This window comes from Hylobates moloch, unplaced genomic scaffold (genome assembly GCF_009828535.3).
Source record: "Hylobates moloch isolate HMO894 unplaced genomic scaffold, HMol_V3 SCAFFOLD_8, whole genome shotgun sequence".
In the NCBI taxonomy this organism is placed as follows: Eukaryota; Metazoa; Chordata; class Mammalia; order Primates; family Hylobatidae; genus Hylobates; species Hylobates moloch.
The window spans coordinates 54,621,558-54,641,842 of NW_026652283.1; the positions used below are offsets into that span (position 1 = coordinate 54,621,558).

General features: G+C 39.8%; 2 protein-coding genes and 1 pseudogene across 4 annotated transcripts in view; 1 reads left to right on the forward strand and 2 right to left on the reverse strand.

Moving 5' to 3' along the window:
* FAM20B (FAM20B glycosaminoglycan xylosylkinase) overlaps positions 1 to 20,285 on the reverse strand; it is a 253,546-nt gene that overhangs the window by 88,337 nt on the left and 144,924 nt on the right. The window lies entirely within an intron of this gene.
* ABL2 (ABL proto-oncogene 2, non-receptor tyrosine kinase) overlaps positions 1 to 20,285 on the forward strand; it is a 115,100-nt gene that overhangs the window by 30,135 nt on the left and 64,680 nt on the right. The gene's annotated exons all lie outside the window — the stretch shown is intronic.
* LOC116473182 (protein SET-like) lies at positions 10,117 to 11,298 on the reverse strand (annotated as a pseudogene).

A 20,285-nucleotide genomic window follows, 5' to 3' on the forward strand; every position in this document is an offset into this window, starting at 1 on the left:
CAGGCAATCCGCCCGCCTCAGCCTCCCAAAATGCAGGGATTACAGGCGTGAGCCACCATGCCTGGCCTCTCATTGTCGTTTTGATATGCATTTCCCTAATGATTAGTGATGTTGGGCATCTTTTAACAAGTGTTTATTGGCTATTTGTGTATCTGTTTTCGAGAAATTTTGAAGTCCTTTGCCCATTTTTGAATCTGTTTGCTTTTTTGTTGTTGACTTGTTGGTCTTTGTTTTCTAGTGCCATTTTCTTCTTACCATCATTACCCTCTTTTTTTCTTTAAGCATAGTAAACACAACATATTTGTTGCTGAGTAACCAGTTATCCCCAAATTTAGCAGCTTAAAACAAACAACATTTATTCTGAGTGTCAGAAATCTGAGAGTGGCTTAGCTGGGTGGTTCTAGCTCAGGGTCTCTCACAAGGTTCCAGTCACACTGCTAGCTGGAGCCCTTGTATTCGTCAGTGGATTTTAATTATTTGCAGAAATATGAAGTGTTTTGTGTGTAGAGTTTTAATTTGTGTGTAAATAGAGTGTTGATACCTTAAAAATTGTTTTTTAGAAATCCTTATTCCATGTTAGCAGAAATTATATGATATGTAAAAAAATCATTTCAAGCCTCCATCAATAGTTTCTCAAATTTATCTTTGATAACCCCTGGCTCTTTAGAAAGCACTCTGCTTAATGTTCATGATTTGATTGTTGACATTTAGTTCAGTGAAGTAGTTTAATTTCCATAAAAACTTCCTTTGTCCATTAAGAAACTATTAAGGATGATTGATTTTTCTGTTACTAAATTTGTGCTCATGTAACAAGATTCTTGAAAGAGGTTATTGTATTTGAAACACTGGAAATGGCATTTGTCAAAAAAAAGTGTTTCTACCTTGCAGGACCTTCACTGTAGTCAAAATTATGAAATTTATAAAAACTAATATTAACTCTGTTTTGACCATGGGAAAAAAGATATTTGGGTGAGATTATAAAAAAGTGAATTTATTATGACAGAGTTTGATTAGTAAGTCAAGAAACCGTTCCTCACCAGTCCACTAGGGGATACTCCAGTACTTAGGAAGAAAATCCAGTTGCTGCTATAACTTAAAAATTAGGCCAGGATCGAGACCATACTGGCTAACAAGGTGAAACCCCATCTCTACTAAAAAAAATACAAAAAATTAGCCGGGCCACGTGGTGGCGGGCGCCTGTAGTCCCAGCTACTCAGGAGGCTGAGGCAGGAGAATGGCGTGAACCTGGGAGATGGAGCTTGCAGTGAGCTGAGATCGCGCCATTGCACTCCAGCCTGGGCGACAGAGCGAGACTCCGTCTCAAAAAAAAACCCAAAAAAACAAAATACAACAACAAAAAATTAGGCCAGGCACGGTGGCTCACACCTGTAATCCCAGCACTTTGGGAGGCCAAGGAGGGTGGATCACTTGAGGTCAGGAGTTCAAGACTAGCTTGGTGAACATGGTGAAACTCCATCTCTACTAAAAATACAAAAAATTAGCTGGGTGTGGTGGTAGGCGCCTGTTATCCCAGCTATTCGGGAGGCTGAAGCAGGAGAATTGCTTGAACCTAGGAGGCCGAGGTTGCAAGTGAGTCAAGATCGCGCCATTGCACTCCAGCCTGAGTGACAGAACGAGACTCTGTCTCGAAAAAGAAACAAACAAAAAATTAAATCCCACTTGCCTACCTGAAAAAAAAAAAAAAAAAAAAAGCAGACATTTAGGGCTGGTTTGAGTTACTGATTTGACAATAATATTCAGCTTTAGAAAGAGCCTAGTACGTTTTTAAAGTTCAGAAATTTTGTGTGATTTCATAGGTCACTTTTTCTGGTAGTGTTGCCACAAATTGACTTCTTTGAGCACTTTAGAAAAACTGCTTATTATATTTTTTTCTTGATACATGAAAATTATAGTTCTCATTTTTTTTTTTTTTGCAAGTTGTGCCCTTTTTGGGAAATTCAGAAAGGCTGATAATTTGGTGTGAGTTTGTTATAATTTTCTCCATCATACCATGTATGCTGTTTAAATGTTTACCTTAGAAAAGTATGAAATATGATATGACCTTTGATATAGACAACAACACAGAAGATAATTCATTCTGTTACCAAAGATATTTTAAGAGTTTAATGTTATCTTGATTTCTTCCTAGTAATTTAAGTAGTAATTCAAATAGACATAATACAGTGTGACTTAATGCTTTAAAGAAAAATATGTAAAAAGTTCTGTACTTGAAATAGCAAAATTTTAAGAAAATAATTCACTCGTATTTATTAGGAAGAAGTTATCAGACTTAATGTTTCAGAACATACTTTGATTAACCAAAACTTATTAATTTACTTTTCGTCACATAGTTTAAAATTTTTTTCTATGTGATATGATTGTACAATTTTTCTGCATGCCATGTGTTTCATTCTTTTATGTCTGGCACATAAGTAATTAAAGGTTAAGTCAATTGTCAGATTTAACTCAACCTCCTTGAGTCAATTTACTTGATTTTTCTGGTACTTACAGGTACAACAAGTGAGTGAATTGATGTGCCATTATGACAACATGACTTGGAAAATGGAAATTCAGGCAGTGTGGGACAAGAACAAGGATATTTATTTGTCCACTGAGAATGAAAGTGGTCTGGGATTTATTGAGAGTTTGTTGTAATTCGAGCTTGAGTGATAATTTTATAGGATGTTGTGGAGATAACAGTGTTGGTGGAAGGGTTGCATTTGACATTCTCTTATCATATTTTTTGGTTTGTCTCTGTCTCCCTAATGAAATGAAATAGGAAACAGCTAGAGAGTGGTGAGATACTAGTAGTTGTGCGTTTGGATAGATTGACTAGCATGCTCAAGATGCCAGCCGTATCTACCTTTGGTAGAGTGAGAGCCAAGGTATTCCTGTGGATTGTTTTTCGTAACTAAATCTATAACTACTGAGTATAGAGTCCCTGCTATATACAGTGACTAACCAAGGAGTGAAATATGATTGGTTCAAATATTTTGTTATATTTTGACTGTAGGGGAATGGTAAAATGTCACAAAGTATCTGTTACTCTTCTGCTTTATACTTTGTTTGCAATTAAATGTATTTTTCTTAAAGAGAATATAAAAGCAAAAGAAAAACCATTTGTAATGCTTTTGCTTAGGTCCAAGCTTAATTTTTATATGACAGTTTCCAATTGATTGTCAGATTTTCTGTCTCATTTCAATTGAGTAATTGTTCCATCTGTCATTTAACATGACACAGACTGTTTCTTAGTAATTTTTTTGAAAACTCTTTAGTGATTTTTAAAAACCTTTACAGAGTGTTGATTATTTAAATGATAGCAGAATATGTGTATATAAAGTAATTTCAGAGGCCAGGCAAGGTGGCTCATGCCTGTAATCCCAGCACTTTGGGAGGCCGAGGCGGGTGGATATCACCTGAGGTCATGAGTTCGAGACCAGCCTGGACAACATGGTGAAACCCTATCTCTACTAAAAATACAAAAAATTAGCCGGGTGTGGTGGCACATGCCTGTAATCCTAGCTACTTGGGAGGATGAGGCAAGAGAATTGCTTGAGCCCAGGAGACAGAGGTTACAGTGAGCCAAGATTGCGCCTTTGCACTCCAGCCTGGGCAATAAGAGCGAAACTCCGTCTAAAAAAAAAAAAAAAGGGATTTCATACAGAAAGATTAAGGTTCTCATACTATCATACAACATCTAATAATTTAGTATAGAAGAGTTGGAAAAGTATACAGCCTTATTTGATTGTGAAAATTAAGTGCAATTGTCTATTATCTTATAGCTGGCAGAAATCAGTGCTTATTCTTTCTAACTTTGGGTTTATAATCCTTATCCTTTGTGATGTAGTAAGAATATAAAGTACTGGGAAGACCATTAGTCTAGAATTGGTCCATGAGGGATTTCATTACTGTCATCATTCTGGGTTTTCTTTTCTGAAAGTGACTTTCTTCCTGTGGCCTTCTTGGCAGTTGAGAGGACCACTGTTTTCAAGAGAACTGGGAGTGGCTTCCTCTCTAAATAGGGACTAGCTGTGGTTAGAAGGGGAAGTGGGAAGTGGCTGGATCGCTGCCTCTTCTTTTTCCTGCTCAACGCTTTTTCCTCTCAACTCCATTACCAGGCCTAGGACCTTAAATCCTGGATATAATGGACCATATCTTGGAATATTGTTTTGTTATGGCAACTTTGGTGACAGAATTTCTTATAACAATGAAACATGTGATATTGTGAAATATATATTTGGTCTTTATTCCGTTTCCTGGCCAAAAAAAACCTCCTAAAATTCTAGGACTCCCCCTAGTGATTAGAGCGTCTTTTGTATGCTAATGAGATGACTGGAGGCTGGGGACCCCTAGATAGCTTCAGGATGGGGACTGGTCACCTGAAAGACTGAGGAGAGGCGTGATTAGAAGGTTGGGGCTTTCAGCACTCACCCCCCACCCCACCCCACCCCACCCCCCACCCCCCACATCTCTGTAGAGGGGAGAGAGGCTGAAAGTTAATGTCATCAACAATGGCCAGTGATTTAATCAGCTATGCCTATGTAATGAAGCCTCCACGAAACCTCAAAGTACTGGGTTCAGAGAGCTTTGGGATAGCTGAACACATGGGAGTTCCTGAAGGACTCCGCTCAGCCCCTCTTCTCCCACACCTTGCTCTGTGTATCTTTTTATTTGGTTGTTCATCTGTATCTTTTGTAATATCCTTTATAATAAATGAGTAAACGTATGTAAAGTGTTTCCCTGAGTTCTGTGAGCCACTCTTGCAAATTAATCTAACCAAGGAGGGGGTTGTGGAAACCCCAGTTTATTGCCAATCAATCAGAAATGGCATCTGAAGTCTGGGACAGTCATGTGGGCCTGAGCCCTGGCCTTGTGGAATCTGACACTATCTCTAGGTAGATAGAATTAGAATTGAGTTAAATTGTAAGACACCCAGGCTGGGCCCGGTGGCTCACGCCTGTAATCCCAGCACTTTGGGAGGCCGAGGCGGGCAGATCACGTGAGGTCAGGAGTTCGAGACCAGCCTCAACATGGAGACACCCTGTGTCTACTAAAAATACAAAATTAGCCCGGCATGGTGGTGCATGCCTGTAATTCCAACTACTCAGGAGGCTGAGGCAGGAGAATTGCTTGAACATGGAAGGCGGAGGTTGCCATGAGCCGAGATCGCGCCATTGCACTCCAGTCTGGGCAACAAGAGCAAAACTCCATCTCAAAAAAAAAAAAAAAAAAATGGTAAGACACCCAGCTTGTGCACTTCTGTCTCTAGGTAGATAGAAGTGAGTTAAATTGTAAGACACCCAGCTTGTACACTGCTTGCTTGGTGTGTGGAGGAAATAACCCCACACATCTGGTGTTAGAAATAATTGTGTTGAGTGGTGAGAGTAGGCCAAAACACTTTGGGGTTTTGTTTTTTCTATCCTCAGACTCCATTACCATTTGGTGGCTGTGTCACCCTTTATGAATGAACAAATGAATGTACATAACAACTTCCTAGTGACAAGGCGATCGCTAATTAAGATGTAATATGATACAAGAGTAGGGAACATTTAAGAAAGTAACATTTAACTTCTTGTGCTCTGAGAAATTCCTGGAGAGTCTTATTAAAATACCCTAGAACAGGGCAGGGCGCAGTGGCTCACGCCTGTAATCCCAGCACTTTGGGAGGCCAAGGTGGGCAGATCACCTGAAGTCAGGAGTTTGAGACCAGCTTGGCCAACATGGTGAAACCCCATCTCTACTAAAAATACAAAACAACTGGCCGTGGTGGTGCATACTGTAATCCCAGCTACTCGGGAGGCTGAGACAGGAGAATCACTTGAACCTGGGAGACGAAGGTTGCAGTGAGCCCAGATCGCACCATTGCACTCCAGCCTGGGCAACAAGAGTAAAACTCTGTCTCAAAACAACAACAATAACAACAACAGAAAACACCCGAGAACAACATGAAGAGTGTCATGTTTTGGCCATTAGTGTTCCACATCCTGAGAATGCAGAGTTAAACTGGAAAGTTAATGTAACTCAGTCATTGTTATAACCTGTTAAATTAACATGTTACATTTTGTTTAATTTTGAAAAATTAACTCATTAATATAGTTCAAGATTTAAGGAGTATGCATACATTTAATCGCCCTATATTTCTCTCCCTTTAGCCTCTTCTCTAGAGGCAATCAATAGTCTCAGTTTAAATATACTTTTAACATTTATTATTTAAAGGACTTCTTTGGTGTGTATGAATAATTAAAGTTGATAACATGGATTCTAGAGTCAGACATTTTAAATTTTCGTCTCCTCAACAGTTACTGAGCACCTACCAGGTAGTTTCTTGGCACTGGAAATACAGCACTGAACAAATCACAGCCTTCATGGAAATTACATTATAGTGGGTGGAAACAGGTGCTAACTAAATATTTATTTACTATATAATGTGATGATTAGTGGTAGGGAGGAAGATAGTGCTGGGTAAAGGGAGAGAGTGATAGTAGAGGTGCTGTTTTAATTTATTTTTTTGAGACACAGTCTTGCTGTGTTGTCCAGGCTGGGGTGTGGTGGTGTGATCTCGGCTTACTGCAATCTCCACTTCCTGGGTTCAAGCAATTCTCCTGCCTCAGCCCCCTGAGTAGCTGGGATGACAGGTGTGTGCCACCACATCCCGCTATTTTTTTTTTTTTTTTGTATTTTTAGTAGAGATGGGGTTTCGCCATATTGGCCAGGCTCATCTCCAACTCCTGCCCTTAGGTGATCCACCCACCTTGGCTTCCCACAGTGCTGGGATTATAGGCCTGCGTCACCACGCCCAGCAGATGTGCTGTTTTAGATTGGATGGCTGGGGAAAGCCTCTGATGGGGTAACGTTTGAGCAGAGAATTACTGTCCGAAGGAGTCAAAGTTGTGGCTTTTGAGATAAAAACGTTTCAGGAAGAGGACCATCAAGGGCAAAAGTCTGGAGACTGTATTTACAGTAGAGGTGTATCTCCTTCCAGAATGGCAGAAGAGGCTAGACTGGCTGGAGAGGAGGCTGAAGGAGAATGGTAGGGGATAATATATAAGAGGAAAAAGAAAGTAAAAGAATTGTGTGGGAGTAGTGATGGGGATTGCTGATGACTGGTTATGTAGGGGTTGTATACCATAATAAGGAAGTAGGATTTTATTCTGAGTGGGATGGGAATCTTTTGGAGAGTTTAGATTTATAGGGTTCAGTCTAGCTGCTTTGTGGAGAGTAAACTCTCGGGGACAATGGTGAAAGCAGAGAGATTAGTTATGAGTCTGAAATAGCCATAGAGTATACAACACTGTACTAGATACAGTGAGCTTTATCAAATTTAGTTAGTATTATTTCTTCCCTAGATTTGACTTTTACCCCTTGAGGAATGGAGGTAAGAAGTAAAAATGAATTCATAATGAACATTTATATTTGTAAATGATAACTTTAGGAATTATAATTAAACTCTGGAGGGGTTCAAATTTGTACAGATCCCATATTTCAAGAAATATGGTAAAATTCCCCAAAGAAACTCCAATACCTTTTATAGTTATATTATAGCATACAATAATTTTTTTCCTTAGGCCTTCCAAAAAAGGCTGTGTTGCACAGTTTTGACAAATTAAATATTGGGTGCTATTTTTTCCTCTCCATTTTGACTAGATGACATTTTGAATCTGAAACTTCTTTGGTTTCTCCAATGTATATCAAAGTGCTAGAAAGTATTTAAAAGGCAAAATCCTTAGACTTTAAGCAACCAAGTTTCTAGTGATGAAAATAAATGGAATATAAAATTGTCAACTTGGAAAATTTAAACTGACAGAATAATATGTTTGAATTTACTGGCAAACCTGCTACATCTGGTATTGCAGAAAGGAGGTGGAATGTGGGAAATCTGAAATTTGAGGATCTCAGAACTCCTAATACCTAACTGGGTGAATGAAGGCCCTTGAGTCAAAAATGAAATCACATATAAGAGAGACAAAGAGACCAGACATGGTAAAGATGTAGAAAATGGAAAACCAAGGTGGACACTGAAAAGTACACTATAAATGGTAATGGGGCTGGGCGTGGTTGCTCACAACAGTAATCCCAGCACTTTGTGGGGGCAGGCGGATCACTTGCAGTCAGAAGTTAGAGACCAGCCTGGCCAACATGGCATAACCCTGTGTCTACTAAAAATACAAAAATTAGCCAAGCATGGTGGCATGCATCTGTGGTCCCAGCTACTTGGGAGGCTGAGGCACAAGACTTGCTTGAACCTGGGAGGCGGAGGTTGCAATGAGCCTAGGTTGCACCACTGCACTCCAGCCTGAGTGATAGAACGAGACTCTGTAAATAAATAAATAGTATTGGAAGCAGAAGAGAAACGGGAAATGAAAGTTAAAGGGAAAGCCCGGCATATTGACAAAACTTTAAATAAATATTTGCTGGATCCAGTCAGGTTTAAGAAAGAAGTTGAGGCCGGGCGTGGTGGCTCACGCCTGTAATCCCAGCACTTTGGGAGGCTGAGGTGGGTGGATCATCTGAGGTCAGGAGTTTGAGACCAGCCTGGCCAACATGGTGAAACCCCGTCTCTACTAAAAATACAAAAAATTAGCTGGGCATGGTGGTGGGCGCCTGTAATCTCAGCTATTTGGGAGGCTGAAGCAGGAGAATCGCTTGAACTCAGGAGGCAGAGATTTCAGTGAGCCAAGATCATGCCATTGCACTCCAGCCTGGGCAACAAGAGCGAAACTCCCTCTCAAAACAACAACAACAAAAAAGAAGTTGAAATGGCTGATAAACCCAAACACACATGCTCAGAAAGAATTGTGAAATAAATTCCAAGGCTAGTATACATTACTCATTAAGTAGTTGTAGCCCAGAAGAGGGCATTGCTGATTTTTTTTTTTTTTTTAAGACAGCGTCTCCCTCTGTCACCCAGGCTGGAGTGCAGTGGTGCCATCTCGACTCACTGTAACCTCCGTCTCCCAGGTTCAAGCCATTCTCCTGCCTCAGCCTCCCGAGTAGGTGGGATTATAGACACGCCCCACCATACCCAGCTAATTTTTGTATTTTTAGTAGGGACAGGGTTTCGTCATATTGTCCAGGCTGGTCTCGAACTCCTCGCCTTAAGTGATCTCCCCGCCCGGGCCTCCCAAAGTGCTGGGATTACAGGCGTGAGCCACTGCGCCCGGCCCATTGCTAATTTTCTCTACTCTCAATTTCTATTAATTTGGTTTGCTTGTCTAGGCTTCCTAAAATAGGACTTAGAAAAGTAGCTATTAAGTATTTCAAGTTAATGGTTTAGAAGGTAATTTTTTAAATTAAAAAAATTGTATTACAGAAGTAACTTTATCCAGGGAAAGCATTGTATATTCTTACTAATAAATTCTCATTATATATCTTCATGGGTTTTTATTATTGCTATCATCTTTATGTACAGCTACCTCTTTTAGTCAAAAACAATATAATGCTATCTTTAACTCAAACTTATGTACTTTTAATTTCTGTTTAAAATAAGAAAATGTAATATGGCATACCTCACTTTGGGTCATGGCATCATAAGGTGTTTGAGCTGAAATAAGTTTTTTCCTTTGTGAATACATTTAGTTTTATTATAACAAAGCGACTTATACAAAGCAACTTGTACATTTAACTTTTAAAACTGAGCATCATCTTTCCAGTGAAACAAAAAGAAAATTAAAAAAAAAAAAAAACAGGGTGAAAATTACAATAGAGAATGTCAATTCCAAATAAGATACTACAGGTTTTGCTGATTCTCCCATTGAGTGGCAGGGCTCAAGTCATCATTAGGAGAGAATTTATTTTAAAAGTATTACCTTAAATTGCAAGGATGTCTGTCAGACGTCTCAATTTAACATGCCAAAAGAGAAGCCATGTTGTCAAAATGCCCGCTTAACCCACCCAAACATCTCAAATCCACCCTTTGCTGACCTTCTCTAACCCCATTTTTTAAAGTTTTCTTCCCCCTTTTTAAACAAGAGAAAGTAGACAGATGCATATTGGTAAATGCTAACTGTCCATATTCACGTAGAGACACAGTGTACTGTCTGAGTCCAGTATACAGAGAAAGGAGGAAAGAAGCTAGAATTCTGTGTACTACTGCACAGGGGCCTAGCACCCTCCAGCTTCCAGCAGAGTGAAGGGAGCAGGTTTTTCTTTTTTCCGACAGAGCTCGGTGGTGTTGATTCCATATAGTTTTTGTTCAGACAGGAAGGGATAAAAATGAATTTGGAACAGAAAGTGGTAGAGACTCTTTTCCCATAATATACTGCTCAAGGTATTTACCCCTCAAATAAGTTGAGAATCATGGTGTATAGAAAAGAGACCTCAAGAACAGGGCAAGTGAGCCACAAGAGGGGAAAAAAAAAGACTGCAACTTGCTCCCAGGGACTGGAGAAAATTTTAAAAAGGAAGGTTGAATCCATCAGTGTTCTATTAGTCATCTTCTCCTTCATCCTACTGTCCTTTCTCCCCTTCATTATCATCTTCCTCATCCCCTTCTTCATCAATATCTTCTAATCCTTCCTTTTCTTCCTCCTCCTCCTCATCATGTTCTCCTTCTTCATCATCCATATCGGTAACCAAGTAGTACTGTAATGGGATGGGACAAATGTCATCTTTGATGAACTTTCCTAACTTATCAGCACCTGAATCAGAAGGGCAGTAAACCAGATAAAGAAGCTCTCTGGTGCCTCCTGCTGCCTCTTCCTGCTGGCTTTATTCTGTGTTTGACTTGAATGTTTCATCGCATCCTTTCCAGCTTTCCATTTGATTTCAGTGGACTTTGAAGATGGAATACCACTCTCATTCAGATGAAATTTAAAGGAAGGATTTTCATCAAAATAAAAATCTATTCTGTAACCTGACTTAGTATCTTCAAATTCTGCCACTTCACCTTTGGTCAGATAATGCAGTGCCTCTTCGTCCTCCCCCCTAAGCAGTGCAGACACTTGAGGATGGTTGACAAACATTGTAACCCCAAAACTTGGAATTTTGGCCATCAATTCTCACCTCTTCTGAAAAAAATGGCTGACAGAGTTTATTTTCTGTTCTGCTTTCAGAATCTCCTCCCTCAGTTCATTAAGCCTGTCTATTTCATTTTGTACTTCATCAATATGTTCAGTTGCTTCCTGCTGTTCTTTTTCTCTCTTCTTCGGCAAGTCTAGAGAGGCTGATGATGTCTCTTCCAGTCTCAGAACAGGAGGTGGTCTTGGTTTCTTCTTTTGAGGTGGGAATGGAGACTGGCATTTAGGGGCCATGCTGCTAGGAAAGTCCAAGAACCAGACCACAAGTCTCCTTGCTCATCAGGAAGAAGCTCAGAAAACTCTGAAATAATTTTAGAGTGATCTTTTCCCCTGCTCCTTAATTTTACAGATGAAGAAATGGAAACAGTAAAATTCCCATATCTAGTTATGGCAGAGAAAAGACCAGAACTTTGGTCGTCTGGCAACGTTGCTCTACAACGTTTTAACTTACGTTTGTATTATAATTTTTTTATCGTTTCAGTTGTGCATGAAAAAAAAACAGGAATTACCTTTTTTTGTTAGATTGTTGCTTTGTGATTATTTGACCTGAGTTGAGTGCTTTCTGCATACATAGAAAGATGCGCTCTTTTTGTTGAGAAGGTTAACAGCCTTGTGATTGTCTTCCTTTAAGTGAAAATCAACCTGTACTTTCTAGGGATACATATTTATCTAAACTTTCTAATGTTTTTGTTGTTGTTGTTGTAAATTTAAGTGGTACAAGTACAGTTTTGTTACGTCGTGGTGAAGTCTGGGCTTTCAGTGGAACCATCACCTGAATAATGTAAGTCGTATGCATTAAGTAATTTCTCATCCCTCACCTCCCGCGCCACCCACTGAGTCTCCAGTGTCCTATTCTACACTCTGTGTCCGTGTGAACACATTATTTAGCTTCCACTTGTGAGAACATGCAGTTCTCTATTTGGGAGGCTGAGTGGAGATCATTTGAGCCCAGGAGATCAAGGCTGCAATGAGCCGTGATCTTGCCACTGCACTCTGGCCTGGGTGACAGAGTAAGACACTGTCTCAAAACAAAAACAAAAACAAAAAACTTAGCTATTTGTTAAATCAAGAGCCCCAGTGATTCTTACCAGCAATACTATGACAATCCACTTCCAGTTTTCTGTACCTCAAAAAAAAAAAATACTGATATCCTAAAATATCCCTAATATCCTAAAATATTCCATAAATCAGATATCCTACAAAGCCAAACTGGTCCTTCTTGTTAAAATTAATAAGGTTCTATAAGCTGTTAACCAAAAATGTTTCCACTAACACTGCATACTTAACTCTCCTAAATAAATTTAAATATGCAAAATGTTAATTCAAATCAAAATAATAATAAATACAACCATAAAGCTAGCAATTAACATTAAAAGGTTTATGAGTATCTATCAAAGGATAAATGGATAAAGAAAATGTGATATCTGTATACAATGGAATACTATTCAGCTATAAAAATGAATGAAATCATGTCTTTTTGTGGCAACATATCGGATGGAACTGGAAGCCATTATCTTAAGTGAAACAGCTCAGAAACAGAAAGTCAAATACCCTGGAAGATCTTCTCTGATTACTTTAATTTTCTAAGCCAGGTCATTGGCTTAGTAAGAAAGGAAGCTATTAGGAGTTTGAAAAGGGAGGAGAGCCTATAATTGTCTAGAAAAGTGGGAAAGTGAATGGACTAGAGAAATACAGTACGATCACCAGTGTTAAGGGCTCATTTGAGGCTAAAGGTTCTGAGTTAAAAGTGAGGCCAGTCAGCTTGGTTTTGTGCTTTTTTTCTCCAGCCACCTTCACTTTAGGAGTAGGAGAATAGTTGAATTTACCCGGCTTGTGGTTCTGCAAAGTAAGTAGGTCCAAGTAGTGATTATAATGATGGACCATGGAACTTAAGCTGGTAAGGAGAGAAGAGAGGACTTCACAGGGTGAGGAACAGTGAAAAGATAGTTTGAAGATAGGCTGGGTGCGGTGGCTCACACCTGTAATCCCAGCACTTTGGGAGGCCGAGGCGGGCGGGTCACGAGGTCAGGAGATCAAGATCATCCTGGCCAACATGGTGAAACCCTGTCTCTACTGAAAATACAAAAAAAAAAAAAATTAGCTGGGCCTGGTGGTGCGTGCCTATAGTCCCAGCTACTCGGGAGGTTGAGGCAGGAGAATTGCTTGAACCTGGGAGGCAGAAGTTGCAGTGAGCCGAGATCACGCCATTGCATTCCAGCTGGGGCGACAGAGTGAGACTCTGTCTCAAAAATAAAATAAAAATTAAAAAAAGATAGTTCAAAGATAGCGGTCAGTAGATGGGAGATCTGGTGGGGTCACAAGATTATATGAATTTATGTATTAGAAAGAATGAGCTGGAAATATAAAACATGGTATTCAAAAAGAGTTGCATGAAATTGAGATTATTGAGAGGGTGCATTAGAGTGTGCTGAGTTAGGATTACATTTAGCTCTTTGCTTTTCACAGCAACACCATGATATAGATGGTGTAAGCATCATTAATCATGTTTCATAAATGAGACAACTGAAGCTCAGAGAGGTTGGGCAGTTTTCCCAAGGTCACAAAGCTGCTGATAGGCTAGCTATTTAGGACTCAGATCCCATTACTCTGATTCTCAATACTCACTCCTCTACCATACTATATCAGTTTTCTGAAAGTAACTTATTTCCCTATCTTTGCACCTAGATTGCAATCTCAAATTAAAACTTTTGACAAATATACATTACCGAAATTATTTTCCTCATCAGAAATCTTCAGACTCTAATCTCAGGGCAATGTTGGAGGGGTTTACTGCCACTATTTTTACCTAGCTGATCTTATTGAAAACACACATATATTAGAGGCTTAAATATGATAGTTTTGTTTAAACTCCCTTTCATAATGGGGCTTAAGGTGGGTGGAAGATGGAACAAGGAGGAATGCACTGTTCTTTCAGCAGCATGCCTGGACAGACAGCTGTACTGTTAGAATGTGTCCAAATCCATGTGCATTCTTTTTGGTGGCAGTTTGCACCATTGCAAGTCTAAAGGATAGTTGGTTATTGGATGTTGTCCATTTGGGATGTGATTCTCTTCTCTCCCCCAATGAAATAATTAACACGCTTTTTGCATTTTTGCACATTTAGCTTTGTGGTAGGGAGTGGACTTGGAAGAATTCTTTAAATGTGAAGGAAGAATGGGAGAATTATTATTAAATATACTCTGAACTGATCTTTATCATTTTAAATGACAGAATAGAAAAATGTTTCACCTAAATTTCAGATAATTTTTTTCTTTTAAAAATTATTTTAAATTGTGATAAACACAACATAAAATTTACTTTATCAGATGTTTTAATATCCTCTAGTATTATTTTGTTGGTATAGTATTCTGTTTAAAATATGAATAGTTCCCTGGAGGTGACCTTTATGCATCTTGGCCACAGGAACTCTCTTTCTTCTCCGTTACTTTTCTGTTTCCTACCTGCTACTGGTACTGGACCTTTTTATTCCACTAGTGAAGTCTGATGATAGAACATGGGGGTAGAGAGGTGGTAGGCCTTAGCAGCAGAGTCTCATGCAGTATCTGTGAAACATGGGGCATATCAGCTCCTTCCTCTCCTCTAGAACCTTCGTGGCAGCTCCTCAGAGGGAACGTATAAGAAAGCCTGAGTCAGGGTATATACAACTCTCATCTTGTTGCTTCCTTGCTTACCAGCCTTTATTGATTTCTTACCATCTTTAGAGTGAGGTCCAAACTCCTTAACAGAGCATCCAAGGCTTTCATAATTTGGTGCATTCCCAATCTCATACATGCTCCTGAGGCTGTAGCCATACTAAAGTACAGGTGGGCCTGTAAATATAGCCTGTCTGTGGCATACAGTAGGTGGTCCAGAAGTATTTCCCCCCGCCTTTTTTTTTTTGGAGACAGGGTCTCAGTCTGTCACCCAGGCTGGAGTGCATGGCTCACTGCAGCCTCAGCCTCCCTAGGCTCAAGTGATCCTCCCACCTCAGCCTCCCAGGTAGCTGGGATGACAGGTGTGTGCCACCATACCTGGCTAATTTTTTTTTTTTTTGTATTTTTAGTAGAGAGAGCGTTTCGCCATGTTGTGCAGGCTGGTCTTGAACCCCTGACCTCAAGCCATCCCCCTGCCTCGCCCTTCCAAAGTCCTGGTATTACAAGCATGAGCCACTATGCCCAGCCAAGAAATATTTCTTGAATGAAAGAATATAGTATTAATATATATCACAGTTGTACTATTTTACATGCTAACTTGCTTTTATTCAGTGGCTAATTCTTGAGTTTCCTTTAAGACTCAGGCCAAGAATCCTCTTTCAAGAGGCCTTCTCTGCTTTTTGTGTATCCTAGTAGACACTTTTGCTCTATGATACCAAAAACATATATCTCTGTATTATAAGAGCTGATTTACTTTTTTGTTTTTCCCATATTAGTACATGAGGTTGTTGAGGGCCAGGGACCATGTCTTATTTACCTTAGTACCCCCTAACTCTGGGCCTGTTCTTCCTAGGTACTTTCTATTACAAAAAAAAACACCTTTAAGATAGCTGTTGTTCTTGTTTCCTAATATTTACATTATATAATGTTATATATTGAATATCTCTGGCTTTTAAATTTCATTTTCTTGCCTTTTCAAGGTCAAAATTGCTTAGACACTTGACTTGTGAAATAATCAGTATTCCAATGAGTATAAATCATGACAGTCATAATTAGTATAATGTGATTGCCTATTATGGGATTGGGATGTTGGATAGGAAGCTTAGAATTGCAGAGTTAATCCTCATGTGGAGGAATTATCTGAGCACTTTAAATAATTGGACAACATTATATAAGCCTTACCCTTCTAGGTCTGAGTTTTGCACATTTTAAACTGGTGACTCATTAAATTGTATTCCTGCTTAGGATGTAACTATCGTTAATGTAGTTGTGTTTCCTAATTTTTATCAATGCTCCTTTTCTTTTATACTCTGACGTCAAAAGTTATGTAATCTGGGTATTCCTCAGATTTAATGACTTGTTCAGTGGGTATTATTTGTTCCTATAAGAAGGCTTTATTTTAGATGTTCTTCCTTTTCTTGAGACAGAGTCTTGCTCTGTCACCCACGCTGGAGTGCAGTGGCGTGATCATGGCTCCTCAACTCACTGCAACCTCCACATCCCGGGTTCAAGCAATTCTCCTACTTCAGCCTCCCGAGTAGCTGGGATTACAGGCACCCCGTCCCAGCCCACCACACTCAGCTAATTTTTGTATTTTTAGTAGAGACGGGGTTTCACCATGTTGGCCAGGCTTGTCTTGAACTCCTGGCCTCAAGTATTCCACCTGCCTTGGCCTCCCAAAGTGCTGGAATTACAGGCATGAGCCACCATGCCCGCCCTATGTTCTTACTTTTTAAAGTCCAGATCTTGATACTTTTGCCATAAGTTTTTATTCTCTCTGTTCCTAATTTTAGTTATAAGGTCATTTAGTTGAAACAGTGGACAAGGAAACTATAAGCTTACTAAAAATGTCTTGGGTTTTTGGAGCATGAATCTGCATACTCTAAAGATTTCTTACACGAATAATTTTTTTTTTTTTTTTTTTTTTTTGAGGCAGAGTCTTGCTCTGTCACCCAGTCTGGAATGCAGTGGCGGGATCTCGGCTCACTGCAGCCTCCGCCTCCCGGGTTCAAGCAAGCAATCCTCTTACCTTGGCCTCTCAAGTAGCTGGAACTGCAGGTGTGTGCCACCACACCCAGCTAATTGTTGTATTTTTAGTGCAGACAGGGTTTCAAACCATGTTGACCAGGCTGGTCTCGAACTCCTTACCTCAAGTGATCTATCCACCTCAGCCTCCCAAAGTGCTGGGATTACAGGCGTGAGCTGCTGTACCTGGCCACTACAAGCTTTAATATAGTTGTTACTTTCAGTAGAATTTTGGCATGTCAGAACTTGAACCTTTTATTACCAAAATTTGTGTATTCCATTTTGTGTAATTATATCCCTGCAGAAATATTAGTATAGGCGTATTTACATAGCACCTTAAATACACAGCAGAATGTTTTATACATACAACGAGTAGGGAGACCAGAGTCTTGGATCCCGTATTGTGGGTATTCTATTAGAAGTCTATGATGCCCAAATGGACCATAATTCATTAAGGAAAATAAATTTTAATAGCAATTTTTCCCTTGGTTACTGATGACTGAGGTATGAGAAGTTCTTATTCTCCATCCAAAAAGCTGCTTTTATACTGGTTTCATAACCTCTTAGTACATAGTCTAACTTTGCAGAAAAGGACTGTCCACTTTTTATTCTTAAGTATTTTAAAAGTTGATTTTAGCACCTGTGGTTTCCCAGATGGTCCCTGAAATACTAGATTTACAAAAGAGGTAACTGTTTTACCACCCCCAATTAAATGAATTGTTATCAAATTAAATGAATTAATTGTGGTTAAATCCCAGGTTCCTTAATCTACTGTTTCTTGAAGTTTTGTTGGATAAGGAAGGAAACAGTAGTAACAACTGACTCCCCTCCTGACTTCTGCTGTTAGTCCTAGGGCAAGATGCTCCCAGAAACAATCTCCCTGAGGATGACTGTAGTTGGAGGGGGATGGTATGCCATGACTATTCTTGGAACTTGACTTGGCTGTTTCTGTGCCTCTTTGGCAAAGGCTAGAAGGGCTGGCTTGAATCTCAGGGCATCTTTGGAATAATCAGGATGCTTAGTGTAGCAGCCTGGCTTGCAACTAGGGTTCAGTGGTCTGACAGTGTTTGGTGGCTTGTTTTTTTGTTTATTTCTCACATTGTTTTTAATCCCTGTTCTTCTTGTCAGAAATAGGAACCTGCTCCTCACTTGCTCATCTCTCCTAGGCTAGGGAGTTAAATTAAATCTTCCTCTTCTGTTGATTGATTCACTCTCTTAAGTGTTGGATATCAAAAGCAAGGTTTTATTTAAAAAAAAAAAGTGTACCTGTTAATGGTTTTCTTAGGATAAGAAAATGTAACAACACTTGGCTGTGCGTATTAGCTCATGCCTGTAATCCCAGCACTTTGGGAGGCCGAGGTGGGTGGATCATCTGAGGTCAGGAGTTCGAGACCAGCCTGACCAACATGGCAAAACCCCATCTCTACTAAAAATACAAAAATTAGCCAGGCATGGTGGTGGGCACCTGTAATCCCAGCCACTTGGGAGGCTGAGGCAGGAGAATTGCTTGAACCTGTGAGGCGGAGGTTGCAGTGAGCCAAGATGGCACCTCTGCACTCCAGCCTGGGTGACAGAATGAGAATCTGTCTGGAAAAAAAAAAAAAAAAAAAAAAAGAATGTGTAACAACACTAAGAACGAATACTGACTGCTGCTAATAAAAGCCTTATTATTTTTGTTTTCTTGAACAGCACTTGAATATGCTAGATATTTGCCTTCAGCTCCCAAAATGAGATAATCTTAAATAGAACTTTATAACAACCTTTCATGCATATAGTTAAAAAGGAGTGATTGATTTTGATCAATTTCTTAGAAACTTTTTAAAATTTTTTTGTGGGTACATAGTGTATATATTTATGGGGTATATAGGATATTTTAATATAGGAATACCATGTATAATAGAGTATCCAGTTAAACATTGGGAAAATGGGGTATCTATCACCTCAAGCATTTATACTTTATGTTGCAAACAATCCAGTTATACCCTTTTAGTTATTTCAAAATGTATGGTTAAATTATTATTAACTAGAGTCACCCTGTTGTGCTATCAAATACTAGATCTTATTTATTCTATTTTTCTGTACCCATTAACCATCCCCACCCTCCCACCGCCCCCACTAACGAACTCGTGACTGTAGAGACTGGTAAGAATGTGTCTACTTGGCCAGTTATGGTGGCTCACATCTGTAATCCCAGCACTTTGGGAGGCCGAGGCAGGCGGGTCACTTGAGATCAGGAGTTGAGACCAGCCTGGCCAACATGGTGAAAACCCGTCTCTACTAAAAATACAAAAATTAGTCAGGCGTGGTGGCACACACCTGTAATCCCAGCTACTTGGGAGGCTGAGGCAGGAGAATTGCTTGAGCCCGGGAGACAGAGGTTGTAGTGAGCCAAGATCATACCACTGTACTCCAGCCTGGCCGACAGAAGGAGCCTTCGTACCCCCACCCCCCTCCCAAAAAAAAAAGAAGAATGTGTCTACTTGTCTGGCAGTCTAGCATGCAGTCTTCTTTGTTAATTTGCTTCATCATTCCCTTTCATCAGCCTTTAGTTTCACTGCCTAGGGCATGAGCTCACATTCTCATTTATTAGACTTACAAGACAGTGGCATGCCAGACAGTAGTAAAACCTCCCTAGGATATCTGTCTGCTAAGAGACTAAAATTAAGAGCTAGATATTTTCTCCCTTAAGGACATCCATTTAAGGAGAGTGGTTCCCCCACTATCCTACCCTGAAAGTAGCTCATTTATTTCATTTAGGTAACTTCAGACTTGTCTGTTGTAATATTCTAATTAAGCCTTCAGATGTTAACTAAGCTTTTATTATTGTGAAACATTCTTGGCAATGGAAGTCTGGTCTCTGCCAGTTCCAAGTGACTGGTGGTGGCTTTTCTGTTCTGGGCAGGGCAGGGAACAGAGGACCCATTCAAGGGGACCAGGGAAAAGGGTAAAGGAGCTAGCTGTCAGCCTGGTCTAACATCTTGCCCCTCTTTATTTTCTCTCTCTGGCATTGACATCCTATTGCTATTGTGGCTATGTTTGGTACCTTACCCATTTCTGCTAAAAACATAACTAACTCATATCTTTTCTCCTGCTTTTGAAATAAAAAGTGCTCTAAGAAATTTCAGCCGGGCATAGTAGCTCATGCCTGTAATCCTAGTACTTTGGGAGGATGAAGCAACAGGATTGCTTGAGGCCAGGAGTTCAGGATCAGCCTGGGCAACATAGCAAGACCTAGTCTGTATTTTAAAATATAATTTTTTTAAAAAAACTAAAAATTCCACGGGGGAAAGACACTAAAAGGTCAGGGGATAAGCACCCTTATAATTATGTTTCTCTTTCTCCTTTTTGCTTAGAACCAATAGAATTATTATTATTATTTTTTTTTTTTTTTGAGACAGAGTCTCTGCTCTGTCACCCAGGCTGGAGTGCAGTGGCACGATCTAGCCTCACTGCAACCTCCACCTCCCAGGTTCAAGTGATTCTCCTGCCTCAGCCTTCTGAGTACCTGGGATTACAGGCATGCGCCAACACTTTGAGGTCTCAAACTCCTAACCTCAAGTGATCAGCCCACCTGAACCTCCCAAAGGGCTGG